This window comes from Carassius auratus, unplaced genomic scaffold (assembly GCF_003368295.1).
Source record: "Carassius auratus strain Wakin unplaced genomic scaffold, ASM336829v1 scaf_tig00217945, whole genome shotgun sequence".
Classification (NCBI taxonomy): domain Eukaryota; kingdom Metazoa; phylum Chordata; class Actinopteri; order Cypriniformes; family Cyprinidae; genus Carassius; species Carassius auratus.
Window position 1 is genome coordinate 1 of NW_020529323.1, and position 26,939 is coordinate 26,939.

At 35.4% G+C, this 26,939-nt stretch overlaps 1 long non-coding RNA gene across 1 annotated transcript; it reads right to left on the reverse strand.

Moving 5' to 3' along the window:
- Positions 1 to 18,901: 18,901 nt before the first annotated feature.
- On the reverse strand, positions 18,902 to 20,786 carry LOC113104211 (uncharacterized). The gene is made up of 3 exons (XR_003291963.1): positions 20,722 to 20,786; positions 19,606 to 19,725; positions 18,902 to 19,028 (listed from the first exon to the last, which is right to left on the reverse strand). It is a non-coding gene; the product is annotated as an uncharacterized LOC113104211 (long non-coding RNA).
- Positions 20,787 to 26,939: the final 6,153 nt, after the last annotated feature.

Here is a 26,939-nt window from a genome sequence, read left to right on the forward strand (position 1 = left end):
TGAATGAATTTTGATAGCTTGAATGTTTTGTCGTGGTGATTTTGAAATAAATAAAAAAGGAACCAGTAATGTCTTTTTATTTTTTAAAGTGCAGCTTCTAAACACTTCAAAAAATTTTTACACATAGAAGACAAGTCATTCTGAGGAAATATGCATAGTTTCATGACTATACAACACTATATGATGATAGAAAATTAAAAAAACTATCATACATCTGATGTCACTCCTGTCCCTCTGTCACTGTGGGTAGTTGTGTGTGTGTGTGTGTGTGTGTGTTAAGTGAATTAGTGTGAAACTATCAGGGAGCATTTAGTCTCCAGCGCCAACATTTTACAGAACTGCCACTTTCCTGGAGTCTCCAGAATACTCGGTGTCAGGTTCTGAGAGATCTTAAGATTCCAAAAAATGATTTAATTAGAATACCATGAAGTATTGTGAAATACTATATATTAAGACTTTATATATAGGCTTTATGAACAGATTAGAGTGACTCGTGAAGGACCAGCACCACCTCCTCTTGTTCGATGGTTTGAGGAATATATCTTCCAGAATCCGGGATTAAGATTAGGAGCTCATTTTTATTCCACCTCCTTTCCTGAAAGTCTGTCTTGCAGAATTGACTAAAAATTAATCTTCACATTAATTCCTAATTATTTGCAATTCTTTTGTCAGTTCTTCTTGACCTGTTTTTCTCTTCCAGCTTTCCTGGACTATTGTATAGCACTCATAAATGATTAAATAAAAATAATGGTAGTTATTAAGATTATATGGTTTGAATTGGTTAAAATGTGCTTGTAAAAAAAATCACAATAAAACAATGTTTTCATTTTTAAGTTGGAATATTAACTGATATGAATGAATGCTATATAAATATTGTTCATGTTAACATAATGTTTATAAATGAATCTTATTGTAAATGTTATAAAGTTATATATATTATATATATATTATATATATATATATATATAATATATATATATATATAATATATATATATAATTGTTCTGTGAATGTGATTTTAAAGTCTAGATGATTCGGATTAACCCTTAACTGCATATCCTTTAAAAACCTCACTGCCAGAGGGATATTGTGAATGCATTTGCCCGCTGGGCACAGTTTACCTGATGCCACCGGGGGTGGCGATGGCATTGGTGGCTTTGAGCCCGCCATCGCTGCTTTGCAGCTATATTTAGGGCTCAAGCCTGGAGGGCGAGAGCCCTATTGTTTTCCTTTAGGATTATTTGTTATTATTATTAGGGCTCAAGCCCGAAGGGGCGAAGAGCCCTATTGTTCTTCTAAGGATTATTCTTGTTATTATTATTTTTTATTTTTTATTAAACCTTCCGGGGTGTTTTGGGGGCCTTAACATGCTCAAAAACTCTTGAAAATTGGCACACACATTGGAATCTGCGGCCATCAGGACGCCGCAGAGGCTGGGACCCGGCGTGGCACAGGGGCTCTACAGCGCCCCCTGGAAGACAGTCAGAATTCTTGAACCATAGCTCACACACACTTGCATGTATTTATATTCAAACTCGGTACACTTATAGATCTCATTGAGCCGAACGACTTCACACTTTATGTCATAGGCTCCGCCCAACAGGAAGTCAGCTATTCAGGGCTGTTTTAAAAAAAGCATGCCTCTGGAATTTGAAATACTCCTCTGAGGTTTTCAACCCGTTCGCCACGAAACTCGGTGAACATGATCTCAAGACATTGAGGATGAAAAATTGCGAGGGGATTTTTGATATCTCGAACGGTTTGCCCGTGGCGAGGCATGGAACTTATGGCGAGAAATGAGAAACAGGAAATGTCTAATAACATCCACATACATTGCCTGAGTTTGATCAAACTTCATCGGTTTGTTCGCTGTATGATACCGATCGTATATATGTGACTATTAAGAGTCAACGTTATAGCGCCACCAACTGGCAGCAGGAAGTGTGTCATTTTCCAAATGCTTTGAATTCAGCATCTTATTTTTACTCGATTTACTTAAAACTTCATCAGAATAATGACGAAACACGGCCGATGTAAATCTGTTGTGGGGATATTGATATCTGATATAGTGTTGCCATGGCAACGTGTCAAACTTGAATGTTCTGTTATGGTGAGTTTGAGGCAGACAACAAGCTCAGATTTACATGAAACTCAAAACACATATCAGTATTAGTGATAGCTAGACAATGGCAAAAGCTTTTAAAAGGGCGTGAAGGAGGCACTCTATAGCGCCACCTTTTGTCAAAAGTGGGGGGGTTAGTTTTAGCTACAGACACCAAACTTGGTACATAAATTGTTCTTTTCAAGACGGACAACTTTCTAATTCACAGTCATCAGCTACGATCAACAGGAAGTCGGCTATTTTGATTTGAATGTGTATTTTTGAGATTTTACAGTTGTGAATTAATGAATACTCCTCACAGGGGAAGTACACTATACACACCAAACGTTGTCTACATGAAGAAAAAACATCGAGGAACTTAAATTGCGAACAGATTTTGGTTAGCTTGAACGGTTTTGTCGTGGTGATTTTTTGAAATGACAGTAAAAAGTGAAACATTAATCGTCTTGTATTTTTAAATTGCAGCTTCCAAACCTTTAAAAAACATTTTTAATTTAGAAAACCAGTGATTCTGAGGAAATATGCATAGTTTCATGACTTTACAGCACTGTATGATTAAAAGAAAATTAAAAACTGTCAGACATCTGATCTCACTCTGTCACTCTGTGTGCTGACTCTGTGTGTGTGTGTGTGAGTGTGAGTGGGGGAGGGGTGTGAGCTGAGTGGCAGACAGACAGAGAGAGAGAGAGAGAGAGAGAGAGAGAGAGAGAGACTTAAACATCTCTTTAATCACCAGAAAAAAAACTGTATTTTAAATAGTTATTTTTTGTTGTTGTTGCTAATTGTGCTGTTATCATTACATCTTAAGAAATATCTTAGGCCTTATCCTTTTCTGACAGTTTCAGGGATTAAAAAAAATCCTAAAAAACCTTATTTGTGCTGCAAATAATAATTTCAAACTCATTTGATACTGACCTCTGTCACCCTGTGACATGACATTTATTTGAATTTACATAATCTCAAGGATGTAACAGTAAAACTGTTCAGCTCACAGATGAAGACTAAGCTTTAATGCAAGCAGAACTATTTCACAAATGCTTATAGGTTAATGAAATCATAACAAAACACTTTTAAATTATTTAAGGATTTGGTAACACTTTAAAATAATGTCTCAATTGTTAACATTAGTAAATGCATTGGTAACACTTCATAATAGCTGCAATTCTTAGCTAAGCATTAGTAAATAGTCAGTTCATGCTTTATATAGCCTTCTCCCAAAATTAATATTTTAGTAAGCATTTTATAAATACAGCTATAATTAAATTGTTCATGGTTTATATGCACATTTATTTTGAGGAGATTAAAGGCTGTAATCTCCCTAAAAAAAATGTAAAATAAAAAATAAAATAAATAAAATAAACAAACACAGAACTCATAAATATTTATTTCAAGATGCAATAAAAGAAAACTGTACACTTGAATTTATTTATATATATATATATATATATATATATATATATATACACACACAATTGCATAAGTTTATATTTAAAAATGTTTAGCAAGTGTACAGCTAATAATAATAATAATGCATTTTATTTAGTTTTAGCTACAGACACCAAACTCGGTACTTAAATTGTTCTTATCAAGACGGACAACTTTCTAATTCACAGTCATAAGCTACGATCAACAGGAAGTCAGCTATTTTGATTTGAATGTGTATTTTTGAGATTTTACAGTTGTGAATTAATGCATACTCCTCACATGGGAAGTACACTATACACACCAAACTTTGACTACATGAAGAAACAACATCGAGGAACTTAAATTGCGAACGGATTTTGGTTAGCTTGAACGGTTTTGACGTGGTGATTTTTTGAAATGACAGTAAGAAGGGGAAACATTAATTGTATTGTATGTCTAAATTGCAGCTTCCAAACACTTCAAGGCATGTTTTCATACAGAGATCAAATCATTATGAGGAAATATGCATAGTTTCATGACTTTACAACACTGTATGGATAAAAGAAAAGAAAAAACTGTCAGACTTCTCAACTGACATGATCTCACTCTGGCCACTCCGTCTGTGTGAGGAAAGGGAGGGGGAGAGGGAGGGGGAGTGTGAGTGTGAGGGGGTTGGTGACTGTGAATCTTTGGTGACTGACAGTGTGTGTGGATTGTAGGGAGGGGCTGTCTGGCAGAGAGAGAGAGAGAGAGAGACCTAATCATTCCTTTAATAATCAGGAAAAAAAATCTATATTTTAAATTGTTATTGTTTTTGTTGTTGCTAATGGTGGTGTTTTTTTCCTTTCATTACAGGTTAAGAAATCTCTTAGGCCTTATCCTTTTCTGACAGTTTTTGGGATTTAAAAACATCCTAAGAAGCCTTATTTGTGCTGCAAATTATAATTTCAAACTCATTTGATACTGACCTATGACAACCTGTGACGTGACATGACATTTATTAATCTCATGGATGTAACAGTAAAACTCTTCAACTGACAGATTAAGCTGCAATGCAAGCAAAACTATTTCACAAATGCTTATAGGTCATTAAAATCATTACAAAACACTAATAAATTATTAAAGGGTTTGGTAACACTGTATAATAATGTCTAATTTGTTAACATTAGTAAATGCATTGGTAACACTTTATAATAACTGCACTCATTAGCTAAGCATTAGTAAATAGTTCATGATTATAAAGCCTTTTCCCTTAATAATAGTCATTATTAAGCAGGAATACATCTCTAATTACATTGTTCTTGGTTTAAAAGCACATATATTACAAAGGAGATTAAAGTTTCAGTTGTCTTATAAAATAAATCAATAAACACAACCCAGTTTGATTCAGAATTCAGAAATATTTATTTCAAGATGCAATAAAAGGAAACTGTACACTTGAAAAGGTTTTGAGCGATTCTTGAAGGACTAGCATCACCTTCACTTGTACGATGGTTTGAGGAATATATCTTCCAGATAGTACCGCCGCTCCCTATATGCAGAGTATGCAGTCTTCGTAGAGCACCAACTCCCAGAGGGGGCACCAGTTGCTAAAAAAAAACAAAACAAATATGCGCCATTCTCCCATCCGCGTTCGCGACCACTCAATAGCATTTGAGAAGAAAGACTTGTAGTCACAAAACAATTGTAATGTGTTCATATAGGTGTCAGCTACAATGCACACCTTATACATTTTTTATACATTTTAAAATAAAGTGTTACTAAAGTTATATATATTGTTCTGTGTATGTGATTTCAAAGTCTAGATTGGTCGGATTAACCCTTTAACTGCCACATCCCTTAAAACTTGATTGTCAGAGGGTTACTGTAAATGCTTATGCCCGCTGGGCACAGTTTTCCCGATGCCACCAGGGTGGCGTTGCACTGATGGCTTGAGCCCGACATCGCTGCTTGCAGCTATATTTTTTTTTTTTTTTATTAAACCTTCCGGGGGTTTTTAGGGGCCTTAACATGCTCAAAAACTCTTGAAAATTGGCACACACATTGGAATCTGCGGCCATCAGGATGCTGCAGAGGCTGGGACCCGGGCGTGGCACAGGGACTCTACAGCGCCCCCTGGAACACCTTCAGAAATCTTGAACCATAGCTCACACACACTTGCATGTATTTATATGAAACTCGGTACACTTATAGATCTCATTGAGCCGAACAACTTTCACACTTTATGTCTTAGGCTCCGCCCAACAGGAAGTCAGCTATTCAGGGCTGTTTAAAAAAAGCATGCTCTGGAATTTGAAATACTCCTCTGAGGTTTTCAACCCGTTCGTCACGAAACTCGGTGAACATGATCTCAAGACATTGGGGATGAAAAATTGCGAGGGGATTTTTGATATCTCGAACGGTTTGCCCGTGGTGAGGCGTTGAAATTATGGCGAGAAATGAGAAACAGGAAATGTCTAATAACGTCCAAATACATTTCCTGAATTTGATCAAACTTCATTGGTTTGTTCGTTGTATGATACAGATCGTATATATGTGACTATTAAGAGTCAATGTTATAGCGCCACCAACTGGCAGCAGGAAGTGAGTCATTTTCAAAATGTTTTGAATTCAGCATCTTATTTTTACTCAATTTCCTTAAAACTTCATCAGAATAATGACAAAACATGGCCGATGTAAATCTGTTGTGGGGATATTGATATCTAATATGGCGTTGCCATGGCAACGTGTCAAACTTGAATGTTCTGTTATGATGAGTTTGAGGCAGACAACAACCTCAGATTTACATGAATCTCAAAACACATATCAGTATTAGTGATAGCTAGACAATGGCAATAGCTTTTAAAAGGGCGTGAAGGAGGCACGCTATAGCGCCACCTTTTGTCAAAAGTGGGGGGGTTAGTTTTAGCTACAGACACAAAACTTGGTACATAAATTGTTCTAATCAAGACGGACAACTTTCTAATTCACAGTCATAAGCTACGATCAACAGGAAGTCGGCTATTTTGATTTGAATGTGTATTTTTGAGATTTTACAGTTGTGAATTAATGCATACTCCTCACAGGGGAAGTACACTATACACACCAAACTTTGTCTACATGAAGAAAAACCATTGAGGAACTTAAATTGCGAACGGATTTTGGTTAGCTTGAACGGTTTTGTCGTGGTGAATTTTTGAAATGACAGTAAAAAGTGAAACATTAATTGTCTTGTATGTTTAAATTGCAGCTTCCAAACACTTCAAAGCATTTTTTTATTCAAAGATCAAATCATTCTGAGGAAATATGCATAGTTTCACGACTTTACAACACTGTATGGATAAAAGAAAATTAAAAAACTGTCAGACTTCTCAACTGACATGATCTCACTCTGTCCACCCTGTCTGTGTGAGGGAAGGGAGGGGGAGAGGGAGGGGGAGTGTGAGGGGGTTGGTGACTGTGACAGTGTGTGTGGACTGTAGGGAGGGGCTGTCTGGCAGAGAGAGAGAGAGAGAGAGACCTAATCGTCCCTTTAATAATCAGGAAAAATATCTGTATTTTAAATTGTTATTGTTTTTGTTGTTGCTAATGGTGGTGTTTTTTTCCTTTCATTACAGGTTAAGAAATCTCTTAGGCCTTATCCTTTTCTGACAGTTTTAGGGATTTAAAAACATCCTAAGAACCCTAATTTGTGCTGCAAATAATTATTTCAAACTCATTTGATACTGACCTATGACAACATGTGACGTGACATTTATTAATCTCATGGATGTAACAGTAAAACTCTTCAACTGACAGATAAAGCTGCAATGCAAGCAAAACTATTTCACAAATGCTTATAGGTCATTAAAATCATTACAAAACACTAATACATTATTTAAGGATTTGGTAACACTGTAAAATAATGTCTAATTTGTTAACATTAGTATATGCAATGGTAACACTTTATAATAATTGCACTCATTAGCTAAGCTTTAGTAAATAGTTCATGATTATAAAGCCTTTTCCCTTAATAATAGTCATTATTAAGCAGTAATACATCTATAAATAAATTGTTCTTGGTTTAAAAGCACATATATTACAAAGGAGATTAAAGTCTCAGTTGTCTTATAAAATAAATAAATAAACACAACCCAGTTTGATTCAGAATTCAGAAATATTTATTTCAAGATGCAATAAAAGGAAACTGTACACTTGAATAGCTTTTATGCGATTCTTGAAGGATTAGCATCACCTCCTCTTGTAAGATCGTTTGAGGAATATATCTTCCAGATAGTACCGCCGCTCCCTATATGCATAGTATGCAGTCTTCGTAGGGCACCAACTCCAAGAGGGGGCACCATCCCAGTTGCTCAACAAAAAAAAAAACATGCGCCATTCTCCCATCCGCGCTCGCGACCGCTCACACCTCATGTTTGCGGCTGAATGTTCGTAATTGATGGATGGACATCTATGCCTGGGTATAGGACATCAGCAATCCGGAACAGAGAAAAGAAAACTAAAGAAAATAAAACAGGCATAAAGTTGTCTTGACATTGGACTTTCTAGAGTCTCAAATTTAGGGCCGGTCTCTAAAGTTACATGTGATATTGTTATACACTTTTCTAACGTCAGTAGCATTTGACGAGAATGACTTACAGTCATAAAAACAACTGTAATTGTTCATCTAGGTGACAGCTATAATGCACAATTAAATTGAATGTTTGATATTTATTACAACAAACTGTAAGTCATATGCAGAGATGTATAAAGTACTAGAGACCCATACTTGAGTAAAAGTACAAGTGCTCTATCAAAAAAGTGACTTGAGTAGAAGTAGAAGTGCTCTTTAAGCACCACACTTAAGTAGAAGTACTAAAGTATTCAACATTTTTTGTACTTAAGTATTGCAAGTAGTCTATTTTAAAATGTACTACTCAAGTACTGAAAGTAAAAGTAGAAGTATTGTGTTATGTAGCTATTAAAGAAAATAGTCAAAAGTTTGAACATATTGTTTTTACTATTTCAAATGATTAACCTAAAGGACAATAACAATTCCTTTGACTAACTTCTTGTAAATAAAAAACGGTTAGTAGGGTCAGTTAGCCCAATTTGCAAAATGATGTCATTGATAACTTACCCTCATGTTGTTTCAAACCCATAAGACATCAGAGGGTCATTTAGAATTTTTTGAAGCATCCAAAATACATTTTGGTCCAAAAATAGCAAAAACTACGACTTTATTCAGCATTGTCTTCTCTTCCATGTCTGTTGTAAGAGTTAAAAACAAAGCAGTTTGTGATATCTGGTTCGCGAACGAATCATTCGATGTAACCGGATCTTTTTGAAACAGTCCACCAAATCGAACTGAATCGTTTTAAACAGTTCGCGTCTCCAATACGCATTAATCCACAGATTAATTAAGCTTAACTTGTTTAATGTGTCTGACACTCCCTCTGAGTTAAAACAAACCAATATCCCGGAGTAATTCATTGACTCAAACAGTACACTGACTGAACTGCTGTGAAGAGAGAACTGAAGATGAACACCGAGCCGAGCCAGATAATGACTCGTTCACGAGTCAAGAACCGTTTCTGTCAGACGCGTCCGATTCGTGAACCGAGGAGCTGATGATACTGCGCATGTGTGATTTAGCGTGAAGCAAACCGACACACAGAGCGTCTGAACTGAACTGATTCTTTTGGTGATTGATTCTAAACTGATTCTGTGTTAATGTTATGAGCCCATGTGCAGTCAACGCCAATGACGCCATTGCATCGAGCGCAAAAGAATCAGTGAACTGTTTTCTTCAACTGGTTTATTGAATCGGAACTGTCAGAAAGAACTAACGTTACTGGTCATCCGAGAACCGATGCAACCGGCTCTTGACTCGTTAACGAGTCATTATCTGGCTCGGCTCGGTGTTCATCTTTCTCTTCACAGCAGTTCAGTCAGCACGCGCAGTATCGCTTGATTCGCTCAATGATGTGGCAGCTTCATCAAACCTGCCATCTACAGTTCTGGCAGTGGTTTGTAATGGAATGATTCGTAACATTATTATAATTGTAACGAGTAACGATGCAGCACATAAAAAAAATATCGGAGTAAAAGTATTAAACTCAGCGAAAATATGTACCGAAGTAAAAGTGGAAGTAGGAGAAAAAAATAATACTCTAGTAAAGTACAGATACCGCCTTTTAGTACTTAAGTACAGTAGTGAAGTAGTTCTACTTCGTTACTATACATCTCTGGTCATATGTAAATTATGCTACTTTTTCACATGGGCTCAAATGCAAATTTGAAGCTCAATAGCATTTGAGAAGAAAGACTTGCAGTCATAAAACAATTGTAATGTGTTCATATAGGTGTCAGCTACAATGCACACCTTATACATTTTTTATAAATATTAAAATAAAGTGTTACTAAAGTTATATATATTGTTCTGTGTATGTGATTTCAAAGTCTAGATTGGTCGGATTAACCCTTTAACTGCCGCATCCCTTAAAACTTGATTGTCAGAGGGTTACTGTAAATGCTTATGCCCGCTGGGCACAGTTATCCTGATGCCACCGGGGTGGCGTTGCACTGATTGCTTGAGCCCGACATTGCTGCTTGCAGCTATATTTATTATTTATTCTTCTATTTTTTTTCCAAGGTTTCGGGGGCTTTTAGGGCCCTTAACATGCTTAAAAAGTCTTGAAAATTGGCACACACATTGGAATCTGCGGCCATTAGGGCCGGGCAGAGACTGATACACGGGCGTGGCACAGGGGCTCTACAGCGCCCCCTGGAATACTGAGGGCCATATATCATACATACTTGCACGTAGACACACAAAACTCGGTACACATGTAGATCTCATCAAACCAAACAACTTTCGTACTGCATGTCATAGGCTCCGCTCTACAGGAAGTTGGATATTTAGGGTTTAGTATTCATATTTTTCGTCAAAGTTGTGGGGGCTTTTGGGGTCCTTAACATACTCAAAAACTCTTGAAAATTTGCGCACACTTTGGAATCTGTGGCCTTTAGGAGCCTGCAGAGGCTGGGACCCGGGCGTGGCACAGGGGCTCTACGGCGCCCCCTGGATCACAGTCAGAAATGTTGATGTATAGCTCACACATACTTGCACATATTCATATGAAACTCAGTACACATATAGATCTCATCGTGCCGAACAACTTTCGTATTGCATGTCATAGGCTCCGCCCAACAGGAAGTCAGCTATTTAGAGTTATGTAAAAAGCGCATGCTCTGGAATTTGAAATACTTGTCATAGGGTTTTTTGCCGATTGCCACCAAATTCGGTCCACATGATCTCAAGACATTGGGGATGAAAAATTGCCAGGGGATTTTTGATATCTCTAACGGTTTGCTCGTGGTGAGGTGTTGAAATTATGGCGAGAAATGAGAAACAGGAAGTGTCTAATACCATCCACATACATTTCCTGATTTTAATCAAACTTCATCAGATTATTCGTTGTATGATGTCGATCGCATATATGTGACTATTAGGAGTCAAAGTTATAGCGCCACCAACTGGCAGCAGGAAGTGTGTCATTTTCAAAATGCTTTGAATTCAACATCTTATTTTTACTCAATTTGCTTTAAACTTCATCAGAATAATGTTAAAACACAGCCGATATAAATCTGCTGGGGGGATATTGATATCTAAAAATATTGTTGCCGTGGCAACATGTCAAACTGGAATACTTCTCAGGTGATTTTGAGGCATATAACATGCTTAGAATTTCATCAAACTCAGAACACTTATCAGTATTAGTGACAGCTAGACACTGGCAAAAGTTCATAAGAGGGCGTGGAAGAGGCACTCTATAGCGCCACCTTTTGTCAAAAGTGAGGCGGTTAGTTTTAGCTACAGACACTAAACTCAGTACAAAAATTGTTCTTATCAAGACGGACAACTTTCTAATTCACAGTCATCAGCTACGACCAACAGGAAGTCGGCTATTTTGATTTGAATGTGGATTGTTTTTTACATTTAGCTGTGAATTAATGCATACTGCTCAGAGGAGAGTAACACTATACACACCAAACTTGGTCTACATGTTGAAAAAACATTGAGGAACTTAAATTGTGAATGGGTTTTGGATAGCTTGGATGGTTTTGTCGTGGTGATTTTTTTAAATGACAGTAAAGATGGAATTATTAATTTTCCTGCATTTTTAAATTCCAAACACTTCAAAACCTTTTTTCATACAGAAAAAAAAGTTATTCTGAGTAAATATGCATAGTTTCATGACTTTACAACACTGTATGGATAACAGAAAATTAAAAAACTGTCAGACATCTCATCTCACTCTGTCCATCTGTTTGAGTGTGTGTGCTTAGACTTCCATTGTCTGAGAGAAATAGCGCCCCTACAGGTGCAGTTACCGGACTAAAAAAGGCAGGAGACTGTCTTTTGGTTTCACTTTTAAATCGGTTAAAATACAAATAAATACTTGGATTTAATTCACACTGACAAGCTAAACCAACATATATGATTATTATCAGGTCAGGGCTCATTAATAATTGATGTGTGGTCAGTGATACGTGAGAAACACGAGAGATGAATCACTGCTCTGAGCAAGAGCGTGTGGAATGATGAGCTCTGAAAAAACGAGTTTATTCTTGTTTTATAGCTGTTAAAAATAAAGTATTGCAGCGATATCACACAATTCACCAATTAGAGCACACCAAGAGCTAAATTAAGATGTTTTTGAACTGTTTGTGTGAAAATGAAATATTCGCGGCTGCCTATCTGAAATCACTGCCTCCGATCAGCGCGCACAGTGTCACAAGTTCAAAACTAACGAATTTATTCTTGTTTAAGAGCTTTTTAAAATAAATTATTGCCATAAATGCACACAATACATCCATTATAACACAACACGAGCTAAATGCAGGTGTTTGTGACCCGTTCAAGTGTGCAAGACTATTTGAAAGCGCGACTGGCAGAATGACATGTATCTCTCGAGCTGCAGGATTCTGCCTTTCGTCGTACGAACGCACCCGATTCGAACGTTATCACTCGATTGAATGGGGCGTTATCAGCGGTTATCAGCCCATAGATATGGGCCAGGAGGGGCCTCCTGCGCCTACTAGTAGGCTCAGAAGGCCGTGATCATCCATCCAAATGGTTGATCACCCACAAATATACAAGAGAAGACTCCAGATCCAATCCCAGAATTCCTGCTCACCGGCGGTAATCGGAAGTCTACTGGACGAATGCGGGAACGTTGCGATATTTCCTGCTTAATATTTTCAGGTAAGACTATTAAAATTATAAAAATGAGCATTTAAACTGTAATGGAAAACAATACATACACTCGTATTGCGTGTCATGATTGTTGACATGAGATAACCGTATAGCGAAACGTTATCGCTAACGTTAGGCCATATTACGTTATTAGCCTGTCGTTACGTTAACGTTGCATGCTTTATGTGAGCATTAACGTTGCTGTATTTACTTCTGAAGCTAATGGGATAATTTAGTTTCTAGTTAAACGCAAAGTTAAACTGTAAACATTTAAAAACTTTTTACACTCTTACAGGCTTATTGCATATTGTGTATGCTCGATAACTCCTCACTGAAGCCAGATCATAGGACTAATATATCGACTTGAGAGAAATATTAAACACAAGACGTATTTTAAGGCTGTTTGGAAACCTTGGGATCTTGACTAGAATGTAAAATAAAGTTCTGTGGGTTTGAACAAAGCTTGGCTGGATTTGATCCTATATCAGGAAGCTTTGGATCTGTCTTTCTATCTATATACCTTCTCAAAAATATAAAGGGAATACTTAACAACACAATATAACCCACAAGTGTTCCCTTTATTTTTTTGAGCAGTTTATCTATATAGCTAGCTAGGTGTGTATCTATCTATTTATATAATCTATCTTTAGATATAGATCTAGCTCGATGTCTATTTATGTATCTATCTATCTATCTATCTATCTATCTATCTATCTATCTATCTATCTTGCAATCTATATATCTAGTTATCTAGCTAGCTGTATCTAATTATCGCACCAAATATCCCTCATCTGACTGCATCCCATTTTCCCTCATGTGTTTCTGTCTTTTAGGCTGTGATAAGAAGTACGGTACGGGTTGCACTTTGCTTTATGTAATAATTGTCAAATATTTTGATTTCAGATATGGGAAAAGCACTTAAGATGAGCACACGTTTCAGGAACGTTAAAATTAAGCTGGTGAGGAGGTCTATTGCGGGCCCTGCAAAGTTTTCTTACCTCAGTCAAGGTCTTCCCCATCCCAGCTACAAACAGACCCACCCTTCAGACGCTTCTATTACATCTCAACCTGCTGAACCTGATGATGTGACACCAAGCTGTTCTGAGAGTGCATACAGTAAGGCAAAGAAGAGAGAGCTTCATGCATGAGATGCAGTCAAGGATGTTAAGGTGACGTTTGAATGTTCAGCATCAGTCACTACCCCGTGTGTTGTCTGCTGAGAACATGCTGATTATAGGTGCATTGAGTGCAGCTCCACTGCAGTGTTCTGTGAGGTTTGCCTGAAGAGGATTCACAGAAATTTACTGCATCTTCCTGAAAAGTGGAATGTAAGAACAATAGCATACAGTCTTACATTGCTATTGCTATACTTGCATACAGACAGCAAACTCACAGTAATGTCAACAGATTCATTCGATACTTCGAATTGTTTTAGCACTATGCAGTATCAACTGTTAGTGTCACAAGTTTGTTGTTTTAAAAACATTAGAGCTATCCATCTTTCTTACAGAATGTTTACTATGAGCCATCCTCCCTGGGGTTATTCCTATATTTACCTGAAGCCCATGGCACCCATGCTGTGAACACAAAGGACATGAAGGTCATTGTCAGCACAGGTTTGTCATTTTACCTGATACAAAATCTTAATGTATTTAATTTTATTGACAGGTTAAGGAATTCAATCCTATTACATGTGGAGTAATGATTTCCTTTAAGGAATTAATCAAATTTGTGATGCAATAAAAAAAAAAAAAAGTCATGATAGTTATAGTTTATATACTATCATGATAGGTAAAAATGTATAGCCTGAATCCACTGTAAGTCGCTTTGGACAAAAGCGTCTGCTAAATGCATACATTTAATTTAATTTATACTGATATGTTAGTCTCTATATTAGTACTAGGTTATGTTTTTATGTTATTTTCCTCTTTATATTTTGCAGGACGGCTCTGCACCGTTACAGTCAACATGTGTGCTTGTGAACCAGAAACCTGTACTCTGCTAAGATATGGGCTCCGGCCAGCAACAGCCACAAGCCCCAGACAGACAGCCTTCTCCATCCCTCTGCTAGAGCTTTCTGTTTCTCTGTCACTGGAGTGTCAGGTTTCTGTTGAGGGTTTTTCGCAACACCCCATATCCCATTTTAGGCATCACCACTTCCGACAAAGAAGTTTGGTTGATATTTGCCCACAATTAAATGATGGAACAATATGCCCAGCATGTCCAAAGGTTGGTTATAATTCCAACGTGGTTCTTGTTTGATTAAATTAATGGCATAGAAATAAAATCTGAATTAATATCAAACTTAAAAGTTAATTTGTGTATGTAGTATTATAATAGAAGTAATAGTATAAATGTATAAACCTGGTGCGGGTACAAAACCAGTGTTACTGTAAGTGTTTGTTTTCCAGGCGGATGGAGATATGATTGTCACATTGGATGCCAACTTTGGCCTTGTGAGGAATCAAAGCTCTGGGACAAGTGCGGTTGATCCATTACACGGAACCCGCATGAGTAATACCTGCTATCACATCTTGACAGCTCAAAGCCTCGAGGTGAAAACTTGTGAAAAAAGATCACTATTCCTCTCATAAATCTATGTTTTCCTTAAATATTTAGGACTGCAGTAAGCTGCTCTCATTCAAGGTATTATAATATAATATAATATAATTACTTTACTGCGTTACTTGTGCAGACATGTTGTTTTACTAGGTCTGATCTATTTTAAAGCTTAGGCACTGTATTTAAGCATACATATACACCACTAGTCTGTCTGTATGAGTACAAAATTAAAAAATAAACTGTCTATAATTGTTACTGTACAAGCACAATAAAATATTTATATAAAAAATATTGCACTACTGTTATTTTGCATAGAATACATTGTTCAACAATATTTTTGCACACTCATCCAACTGCATTTATTACCACTGTTCTCACGTTCCTGCTGTTCATAACATATATATAATCCTTCATTGCTCTGTTCATAATGTACATACAATCCCTACATTGCATTCATATTTATATTCTGTATATACTCTGATCAGTATTGTATATAGCAACTCCACTGTACATTCTGTATATCATAGCTTTACTTACTCTGCACTTTTATGTATATAAAACACTATATTCTTGCACTTCTGGTTAGATGCTAACTGCATTTCATTAGCTCTGTACTTGTACTCTGCATAATGACAATAAAGTTGAATCTAATCTAATCTAAAAAAAAAATGTGTTTACCATAATGTAATATGTTATTTACTGTAATGTACAAATGTGTGGGAGGTGTTTTGTTTTTTGTGAGCTCACCATCAAAATCCCCTTCGACTGAGTTGAAATTAAAATAAATTATTGGATCTTGAATCATCTGAAGCAACTATGAGTTTGTAAAAACATAAAATAAAAGGGAACATAGAGGTTTATTGACTCTACGAGTTACAGCCATGTTTTCAGCCATGGTGCTCTGCACTTATTCACAGCACATTTAAAGTCAATGAAAAGTAATTTACTTAATAAATAACATACAATGAATTTACAGTCATAATCCGTATGTGACAGTGTGCCACATTCAGTATGTTCCTACATAACTGTTATTGGCTTGAAATTCTCCAGATCCAAGCCTATGTAATTTAACACATTTTTTCTCTTCTTCCCATTGGCTGTTTTCGTTTTATTTTCACTTTCTTCTTTCATTGAATGTATATTACATTTAGTTTGTTCGTTGTTCGTTGCCATGGTGGTTACGCTGCTATCGCTGAAACCACGTGGCTTGCATAACTTCCGTCCAAAAGTATTTTATTCACAAGACACTTTTTTTAAAATGATGAATTCAACATTTGTCCACGAAAAAACAACAACAAACAGATAACTCAACAATACGATATGTTAATATAACTTTTGCACATTTCTCCTTCGATTCAGAGAAATACATTTTTGGTAGCAGAAGGTTACGGAAGTGCATTGTGTTGTGGGCGGGGTTTGCGCGTTCTACATTTCGGCTAAAAAGTCTTAAATAAACAAATATATTTAGATTTTCTTAACGTAAATCATCTAGATGCAGCGTAATTAATAGATTGGTTGTACTAGATATTTGATATATTCAGTAGATATATCTTTTTACAACCCTAATTTCCAACCCTAATTCGCAAACCAGATACTACAACTGCAGTGCTTGATTTGTATCAAGCTGCACTGAGTAGCTATAGGGAATTGTAGTTTTTTAAAAAATCGTGTATTTCTTAGAATTGGATATTGCAAATAGTGAGTTGAGAGTACAGTGTGGAGTTTAGGCGGATTGTAAACATATCTATGTAAACAGATTTTAAATGTCTAACTTTTAAATGGGTTCAAATTACTTTTAACCCGATTTGACAATATCCAGAGCTGTTGACTATATTTACATCATAAATGAGGACAAGAGCTCTCTATAACAGTTAGTCCCATGTGTGTAGCCCTTTTTATTGCTTTATTATAAGCCTTCAAATATGCACCAAGGTGATGTTTCAAAGGTCAGTATTTCAAAACAGGAGCCATGTAGAATCTTCATACTTACATATGTTACTCTCTGGGTCAAGACCTTTCTAACAATGTATATGGTTTAGCTCTACGACAAAGTTTTAATTTTCTCATTTCACATGCAAAAGCCATCTCGGGTGTAGTTTCAGAGAGCTATTTGAAGGCTCAATAGCCATAGCCTATATAAAAAGAAGCTATTTGCTTGTTTGTTTGTTTCTGACTTTGTAAACAGATTTATGAACCCACAACATGACAAATACCCTGTCCGCACACACACACACACACACACACACAGAGAGACTCATTTTGCATTTCTGTTTGGTTCCCATGTGGCAAATCTAATTATGGGATGGTTCCCCTAAAAATGAAAATTCTGTCATCATTTACTCACCCTCATGTCATTCCAAACCTGTATGAGTTGCTTTCTTATGTTGAACATAAAAAAAGATAATTTGAAGAATGCTGGTAATGGCTGGTAAAAGTTAAAGTTTTTACAAGGTTTCTGAGCAGAAGATCATTAAATGTTTTCTCTGTCCATGTTACCAAAACTCATGTGTCATTTAAAAAGCATGTTTGAAAGCATGTCAATTAATTTCTTTGCATTCATCTGCAATGTAATTAATAGTTTGGCTATACTACATATTTTATATGTTCAGTAAATATATAATTTTACAACCCTAATTTGCAAACCAGATAAACTAATCAGATTTAAAATGTATAATTAATTATATATATAATAATATAATTGACCGACAGCAGTTTGAATTAAATGTAGTCTACCCACGGCAGACAACTGCAAACAAAAGTGGAACACACCAGTCCTCCCTCACATAAACTGACAATAAACTTTATTTATCTGAATCCAAGGATAAACTATTGATATCCTTAACACAGATAAAATGATACCCTTCACATTTTCTCTTAAATGTTTATCATTAAAATAAAAGCGTTCCAGTAATTGTGAAGAAAATACTTCAGAGTGGAAGTAAGCAATGCCATAGAAACCATTTAAATTTAAAATAAATAAATTGTAGTGTTCAGCTGTATACCAAAGTTTTTACAAGTACCAGTAACCATCTTTTCAATATATTTTTTTGCCAAGCATCTCCTACTGACAGCAAAACTGTGAAAAATATAAAGTTATGTGAAGCATCTAATCATAACATGAAATCATACTCTGACCCACTGTTGTGAATATTAAGGTGTGGTCCTTGCTAAAACCCAGCCCTACTGAACCAATGACGAAACAGGTGTATATATATATATATATATATATATATATATATATATATATATATATATATAAAAACCATGTAGACTCAATTCAGTACAATATAACTTTATTGTTCCCCACATAAGTCCTGTATAAAGGAGAACACATTGATGGTGCCAACAAACAACAATAGTAAATAAAAATGGGGTGAATGAAAATTACAAAAAGATCACAATTTTCTTCTTACGTCTGAAGTGTGGTCATTACAATAAATTTGCAGCATATGTATGTATTGTGTGTGTGTGTTTGTATGGATGGGTTGGGGGCCGTCAACACAGTAAAAACAACTCAAACAAGTAACAAGATACATCTTCAGGGTGTTAGCATGGTGTCTTGACACTGGCAGTGAACGCACATGTTCTTTTTAAAGCCACATGCTGTGTGTGACCATGATTGGCACACTGTGCACTGAGACCATGAATGCCACTTCTTTCTTGCATTCTTCTTCTTATCATAAAAATGGATGCGGCAGACACAGCACAAATTGCCTCCATCTACCAAAGAAAAAACACAAATATTTTGAAAGTCAAGCCAGTTAGTTTAAATCATACTCATCACTATATTTAAAGCAACATCTCAAAGGCAGCTTGTTCATTTTGAACTGTTGCCAAAGGAATATGTGGGTATTGCACATCAATTCATCTCAGATCTTTAGGAAAACTCTGGGTTTTTCGTTTCAGAAATGGATGTAAATCAAACCTGAAACAGAGGGGTAACTACATTTTAATTTAACAAATCTCATGACCACTTTTTTCTTCAGCTGCTTCAAGTTTGATATGGTGGTATGAGTCTTTGACAATTTCTTCAATGTGAGAATATTTGATGTTGATAGCCTTGTAAACAAAAATCAGCTGGAATATTTTTTTGTAACGAACTCATTTGAAATTATGATAAAAACTAGAGATAAACAATCCAGTTGTCTAACACAATGTTCTGCACACACCACAATTGCTGTTGATCATCCTTCCATCTAATACTTTAAGAATACCACTAATGCTTAGCAAATGAATCCTGTTTCCAAACCTCTAACTTCAGCTTCTTTAAGTGCATTGTAATTTGGGCATCCCTCACCTCAGGGTTTAGTGTCCTGTGACTGCCCATGTGCCCTCAGTGCTGCTGCCTCTTGAATGTATTTCTGCTTTGCATCTTCCCCCAATGTGGCGCACCTGCCCTTAATATCATTCATTGTGCCTGAAGAAAAAATAGATGCACAGAAAACTTAACGCATTAGTCAGCATCTCCTTTTAAAGTAAATTCATACAACGACAATCAGTACATGGGTTGTGAAAACCATTTATCTGTAACAACTCTGTAAAAACAAGATAACGTGTAAAGTAGATGCCCTGATGATTCTTTTCAATACACTCAGCATTCTTAAACTGATGAATGCAATTTGTGTGAGTGAAGTACTTCCCAAATACTATCATGAAAAATCTGTTTCATGACGCTTCATGTATATATATATATATATAGATAGATAGATAGATAGATAGATAGATAGATAGATAGATAGATAGATAGATAGATAAATTATATAAATATATACACAGCTAGCAAGCTTTAGAGAGAGTGAGAGAGAAAGAGAGAGACAGACAGATAGACACAGACAGACAGCTAAATATATATATATATATATATATATATATATAGATATAGATAGATAGATAGATAGATAAATTATATAAATATATACACAGCTAGCTAGCTAGTATAGAGAGAAAGAGAGAGACAGACAGACAGATAGATAGATAGATCCAAACCCACAGAACTTTATTTTACATTCTAGTCAAGATCCCAAGGTTTCCAGCCGTAAAATACGTCTTGTGTTTAATATTTCTCTCAAGTCGATATATTAGTCCTATGATCTGGCTTCAGTGAGGAGTTATCGAGCATACACAATAGCCTGTAAGAGTGTAAAAAGTCATTTTGACAGTTTAACTAGAAACTAAATTCCCCCATTAGCTTCAGACGTAAATACTCACTCATATTAGCAACGTTAATGCTCACATAAAGCATCCAACGTTAACATAACAACACGCTAATAACGTAATATGATCTAGCGATAACGTTTGCAGACACATAGCAATACGGTTATCTCATGTCAACAATCATGACACGCAATACGAGTGTATGTATTGTTTTCCATTACAGTTTAAATGCTAAGTTTTATAATTTTAATAGTCTTACCTGAAAATATTAAGCAGGAAATATCGCAACGTTCCCGCATTCGTCCAGTAGACTTCCGATTACCGGTGAGCAGGAATTCTGGGATTGGATCTGGAGTCTTCTCTTGTATATTTGTGGGTGATCAACCATTTGGATGGATGATCACGGCCTTCTGAGCCTACTAGTAGGCGCAGGAGGCCCCTCCTGGCCCATTTCTATGCGCTGATAACTGCTGATAACGCCCCATTCAATCGAGTGATAACGTTCGAATCGGGTGACGAACGAATACATCAAGGACAAGATTATTTCAAAATACATAATAGCTTGGCGAATATAAACGAAAACAGCCACGTGAACATAAACTGTTGAGAAATAAATCTGAAGTGGATCTACTGGATTTGAATATTAAGTGACCGCATATACCAGCTGCTTCTGTCTTCAATTTTAATCTATATAAAAAATTAAACTCATTCATCTTGGCTGCTTTTTTAATATGTGTACGTATTTATTTATTATTTTGCTCTAACAAGACTTAATCTATATTTAATTAAATCAATTACATTTTATTTTACATTTGATTTGTCCATTTCTGCATCTAAACGCCTAAAAACCTAAAACATATGCTCTATTATACTATTGTTAGCAATTTCTTTATCGTCCAATTTATCTGGTGTACACTTTTATTTTCATAATAAACTTGTTTGTTAGATTATACACAGTTACAGTGGTCTATAATAAATATTAACGGGTTTATTCAAGCTGTTTAGAATGAATGCAGTAGGCTAATTTTTTAAAATGTAAATCCAAAAAAAAAAAAAAAAAAAAAATTGGAAAAGAATAACTGTTGTACTTTTTAATAAATTTTGTATAATTTTATAGTTTATGCATTATAGTTATAAAAACAAATAAATTTAGCCACTCACATAGAAATCTTAGGCCTTATCCTTTTTTGACAGTTTTAGGGATTTTAAAAAATCCTAAAAAACCTTATTTGTGCTGCAAATAATAATTTCAAATAAATTTGATATTGACTTCTGACATCCTGTGACATGATATTTATTTGAATTTACTTAATCTCATGGATGTAACAGTAAATCTGTTCAGATCACTGATCAAGACTAAGCTGTAATGCAAGCAGAACTTTCACAAATGCTTGTAGGTCAATAAAATCATTACAAAACATTTACAAATCATTTAAGGGATTTGATAACACTGTAAAATAATGTCTAATTTGTTAACATTAGCAAATGCATTGATAACACTTTATAATAACTGCACTCATTAGTAAATAGTCAGTTCATGCTTTATAAAGCCTTATCCCAATATTAATAGTCAGTAGTAAGCAGTTTATAAATACAGCTATAAATAGCTTGTTCTTGGTTTATAAGCACATTTATTAAAAAGGAGAGTAAAGGGTCAGTTATCTTCCTATGAAAAATAAATAAAATAAAAATAAACAAACAACAACACAGATTGATACAGAACTCAGAAATGTTATTGTGGATTTATGATAAACTCAGCCCGTAAATGAATTAATTCTCCTCCAAGAAGACACAAGTAGTTCACACCAAACTTTTTTAACATGGAGCCAATATACTGAAGATGTTAAATTTCGAATGGGTTTAGCTTTATCATTTTCAAGAGCCAGCATAAAATTAGAACTATCATAACTTATAAATCAAGCTGGCAATTCTTAGTACCAATAATGGCCACCAGATGGAGCTATAGGATTACTTTTAAATAATTATTGTAGAAACAAGTATGATTTAAATCATTTATAGAAATCTTTCAAATAAAAATAATATGAATTTTATGTATTTTACTGATAAAATGACCCTCACTTAATAAGAAAAACAAGCTGAAGTATTGTGAACCGTATATTAAGAATAATTCTTTATAGGCTTTATGGACAGATACGTTTTCAGAGACTCCACTTTTACCACTGTTTAAAGAATGTATCTTACAGTACAGGTGCGGATGAATTTTGAATAGCTTGAATGGTTTTGTCGTGGTGATTTTTTGAAATAACAGTAAAAAAGTAACCAGTAAATGTCTTTTATTTTTTTTAAGTGCAGCTTCTAAACACTTCAAAAAAATGTACAAATAGAAGACAAGTCATTCTGAGGAAATATGCATAGTTTCATGACTATACAACACTATATGGATGATAGAAAATTAAAAAACTATCATACATCTGATATCACTCTGTCCCTCTGTCACTGTGGGTAATGTGTGTGTGTGTGTGTGTGTTAAGTGAATTAGGTGTGAAACTATCAGGGAGCATTTAGTCTCCAGCGCCAACATTTTACAGAACTGCCACTTTCCTGGAGTCTCAGAATTACAATGTGTCAGGTTCTGAGAGATCTAAGATTCCAAAAAATTATTTGATTAGAATACCATGAAGTATTGTGAAATACTATATATTAAGACTTTATATATAGGCTTTATGAACAGATTATAGTGACTCGTGAAGGACCAGCACCACCTCCTCTTGTCCGATGGTTTGAGGAATATATTTTCCTGAATCCGGGATTAAGATTTAGGAGCTCATTTTTATTCCACCTCCTTTCCTGAAAGTCTGTCTTGCAGAATTGACTAAAAATTAATCTTCACATTAATTCCTAATTATTTTGCAATTATTTTTGTCAGTTCTTCTTGACCTGTTTTTTTTCTTCTTCTTTTCTGACCTCATGACCCAGTCAGCATTTTTGTACAATGGTCAAGTCTTAACTTATCCATTTCTGTATTGCATTTGTGTTTGATATTTCTCATGGGTATTTCATAATTTTCGACTTTGAGTTAAAACAGTTTGAGTTAAAACTCTTTTTTAGCGCATTTCATCTGTAAAAGAAAACATGCCTAATAATTCTGCACACATGAATATAAGGAGTTTTTCTCTTCCAGCTTTCCTGGACTATTGTATAGCACTCATAAATTATTAAATAAAAAATAATGGTAGTTATTAAAGGTGCTGTAGGGAACTTTTGTAAAAATACTATTTTTTACATATTTATTAAACCTGTCATTATGTCCTGACAGTAGAATATGAGACAGATAATCTGTGAAAAAAATCAAGCTCAGCGGAGTAACCCAGTACCTTTGTGATTCTTCATAGACATAAACAGAGAGAAGTAGCTCCAGCTACAATGTTCTTCCGCAAGACGCGAGCAGTTCTGTTTATTAACCGCTAGATCGTCAAAAGTTCCCTACTGCAGCTTTAAGATTGATATGGTTTGGAATTGGTACAATGTGCTTGGAAACAAATCACAATAAAACAATGTTTTAATGTTTAAGTTTGGAATATTAACTGACATGAATGAATGCTATATAAATATTGTTCATGTTAACAATATTTATAAATTAAATCTTATTGCAAAGTGTTACTAAATATATATATATATATATATATATATATATATATATATATATATATATATATATATATTGTTCTGTGAATGTGATTTTAAAGTCTAGATGATTCGGATTAACCCTTTAACTGCCATATCCTTTAAAACCTCACTGCCAGAGGGATATTGTGAATGCATGTGCCCGCTGGGCACAGTTTACCTGATGCCACCGGGGTGGCGATGGCATTGGTGGCTTGAGCCCGCCATCGCTGCTTGCAGCTATATTTAGGGCTCAAGCCCGAAGGGGCGAAGAGCCCTATTGTTCTTCTAAGGATTATTCTTATTATTTTTTTTATTTTTTATTAAACCTTCCGGGGGTTTTTAGGGGCCTTAACATGCTCAAAAACTCTTGAAAATTGGCACACACATTGGAATCTGCGGCCATCAGGACGCTGCAGAGGCTGGGACCCGGGCGTGGCACAGGAACTCTACAGCGCCCCCTGGAACACCTTCAGAAATCTTGAACCATAGCTCACACACACTTGCATGTATTTATATGAAACTCGGTACACTTATAGATCTCATTGAGCTGAACAACTTTCACACTTTATGTCATAGGCTCCGCCCAACAGGAAGTCAGCTATTCAGGGCTGTTTAAAAAAAGCATGCTCTGGAATTTGAAATACTCCTCTGAGGTTTTCAACCCGTTCGCCATGAAACTCGGTGAACATGATCTCAAGACATTGGGGATGAAAAATTGCGAGGGGATTTTTGATATCTCGAACGGTTTGCCCATGGCGAGGCGTGGAAATTATGGCGAGAAATGAGAAACAGGAAATGTCTAATAACATCCACATACATTTCCTGAATTTGATCAAACTTCATTGGTTTGTTCATTGTATGATACCGATCGTATATATGTGACTATTAAGAGTCAACGTTATAGCGCCACCAACTGGCAGCAGGAAGTGAGTCATTTTCAAAATGCTTTTAATTCAGCATCTTATTTTTACTCGATTTGCTTCAAACTTCATCAGAATAATGACAAAACACGGCCGATGTAAATCTGTTGTGGGGATATTGATATCTAATATAGTGTTGCCATGGCAACGTGTCAAACTTGAATGTTCTGTTATGATGAGTTTGAGGCAGACAACAAGCTCAGATTTACATGAAACTCAAAACACATATCAGTATTAGTGATAGCTAGACAATGGCAAAAGCTTTTAAAAGGGCGTGAAGGAGGCATGCTATAGCGCCACCTTTTGTCAAAAGTGGGGGGGTTAGTTTTAGCTACAGACACCAAACTTGGTACATAAATTGTTCTTATCAAGACGGACAACTTTCTAATTCACAGTCATCAGCTACGACCAACAGGAAGTCGGCTATTTTGATTTGAATATTTAAATTGAGCTCTGATTTAATGCATACTCCTCAGAGGAAATGTTCACTATACTCACCAAACTTTGTCTACATGTTGAAAAAACACTGAGGAACTTAAATTGCGAACGGATTTTGATTAGCTTGAACGGTTTGGACGTGGTGATTTTTTGAAATGACAGTAAAAAGTGAATCATTAATTGTCTTGTATTTTTAAATTGCAGCTTCCAAACACTTAAAAAAAAAAATTCATACAGAGATCAAATCATTCTGAGGACATATGCATAGTTTCATGACTTTACAACACTGTATGATTAAAAGAAAATTAAAAACTGTCAGACATCTCAACTCACTCTGTCCCTCTGTTTGAGGAATGTATGTGTGCTGACTGAGTGTGTGTGTGTGTGTGTGTGTCTGTGAGTGGGGGATGGGCATGAGCTGAGTGGCAGACACAATGAGAGAGAGAGAGAGAGAGAGAGAGAGAGAGAGACTTAATCATCTCACCAGAAAAAAAAGTATTTTAAATTGTTATTTTTTGTTGCTGTTGCTAACATTGCTGTTTTCATTAAAACTTAATAAATATCTTAGGCCTTATCCTTTTCTGACAGTTTCAGGAATTAAAAACAAAATTCTAAAAATACTTATTTGTGCTGCAAATAATAATTTCAGCTCATTTGACACTGACCTATTCCATCCTGTGGCATGACATGTATCTACATTTTAAAAATCTCATGGATGTAACAGTAAAACTGTTCAGCTCACGGATCAAGACTAAGCTGTAATGCAAGCAGAACTTTCACAAATGCTTATAAGTCATTTATGGATTTAATAACAATGTAAAATAATGTCTAATTTGTTAACATTAGTAAATGCATTGGTAACACTTTATAATAACTGCACTCATTAGTAAATAGTCAGTTCATGCTTTATAAAGTCTTGTCCCAACATTAATAGTCATTAGTAAGGAGCTTATAAATACAGCTATAAATAGCTTGTTCTTGGTTTATAAGCACATTTATTAAAAAGGAGAGTAAAGGCTCAGTTATCTTCCTATGAAAAATAAAAAAATAAAAATAACAGACAACAACACTGATTGATACAGAACTCAGAAATGTTATTGTGGATTTATGATAAAATCACCCTGTAAATGAATTCATACTCCTCCAAGAAGACACAAGTAGTTCACACCAAACTTTTTCAGCATGATGCCAATATACTGAAGATGTTAAATTGTGAATGGGTTTAGGATACCTTAAATGTTGTGGCCATTGCGATTTATTAAAGTAACATAAAACAATACAATAGTTATTTTACTATATCTTTAAAATTTTTCATTCCAACTCTTCATAATTTTTTATATACGTAGAAGTCATCATTTGAAGGAAGCACAGTAAGTTTCATAGCTTTATTATGTTCAGGAGCCAGCATAAAATTAAAACTATCATAACTTATAAATCAAGCTTGCAATTCTTAGTACCAATAATGGCCACCAGATGGAGATATAGGATTACT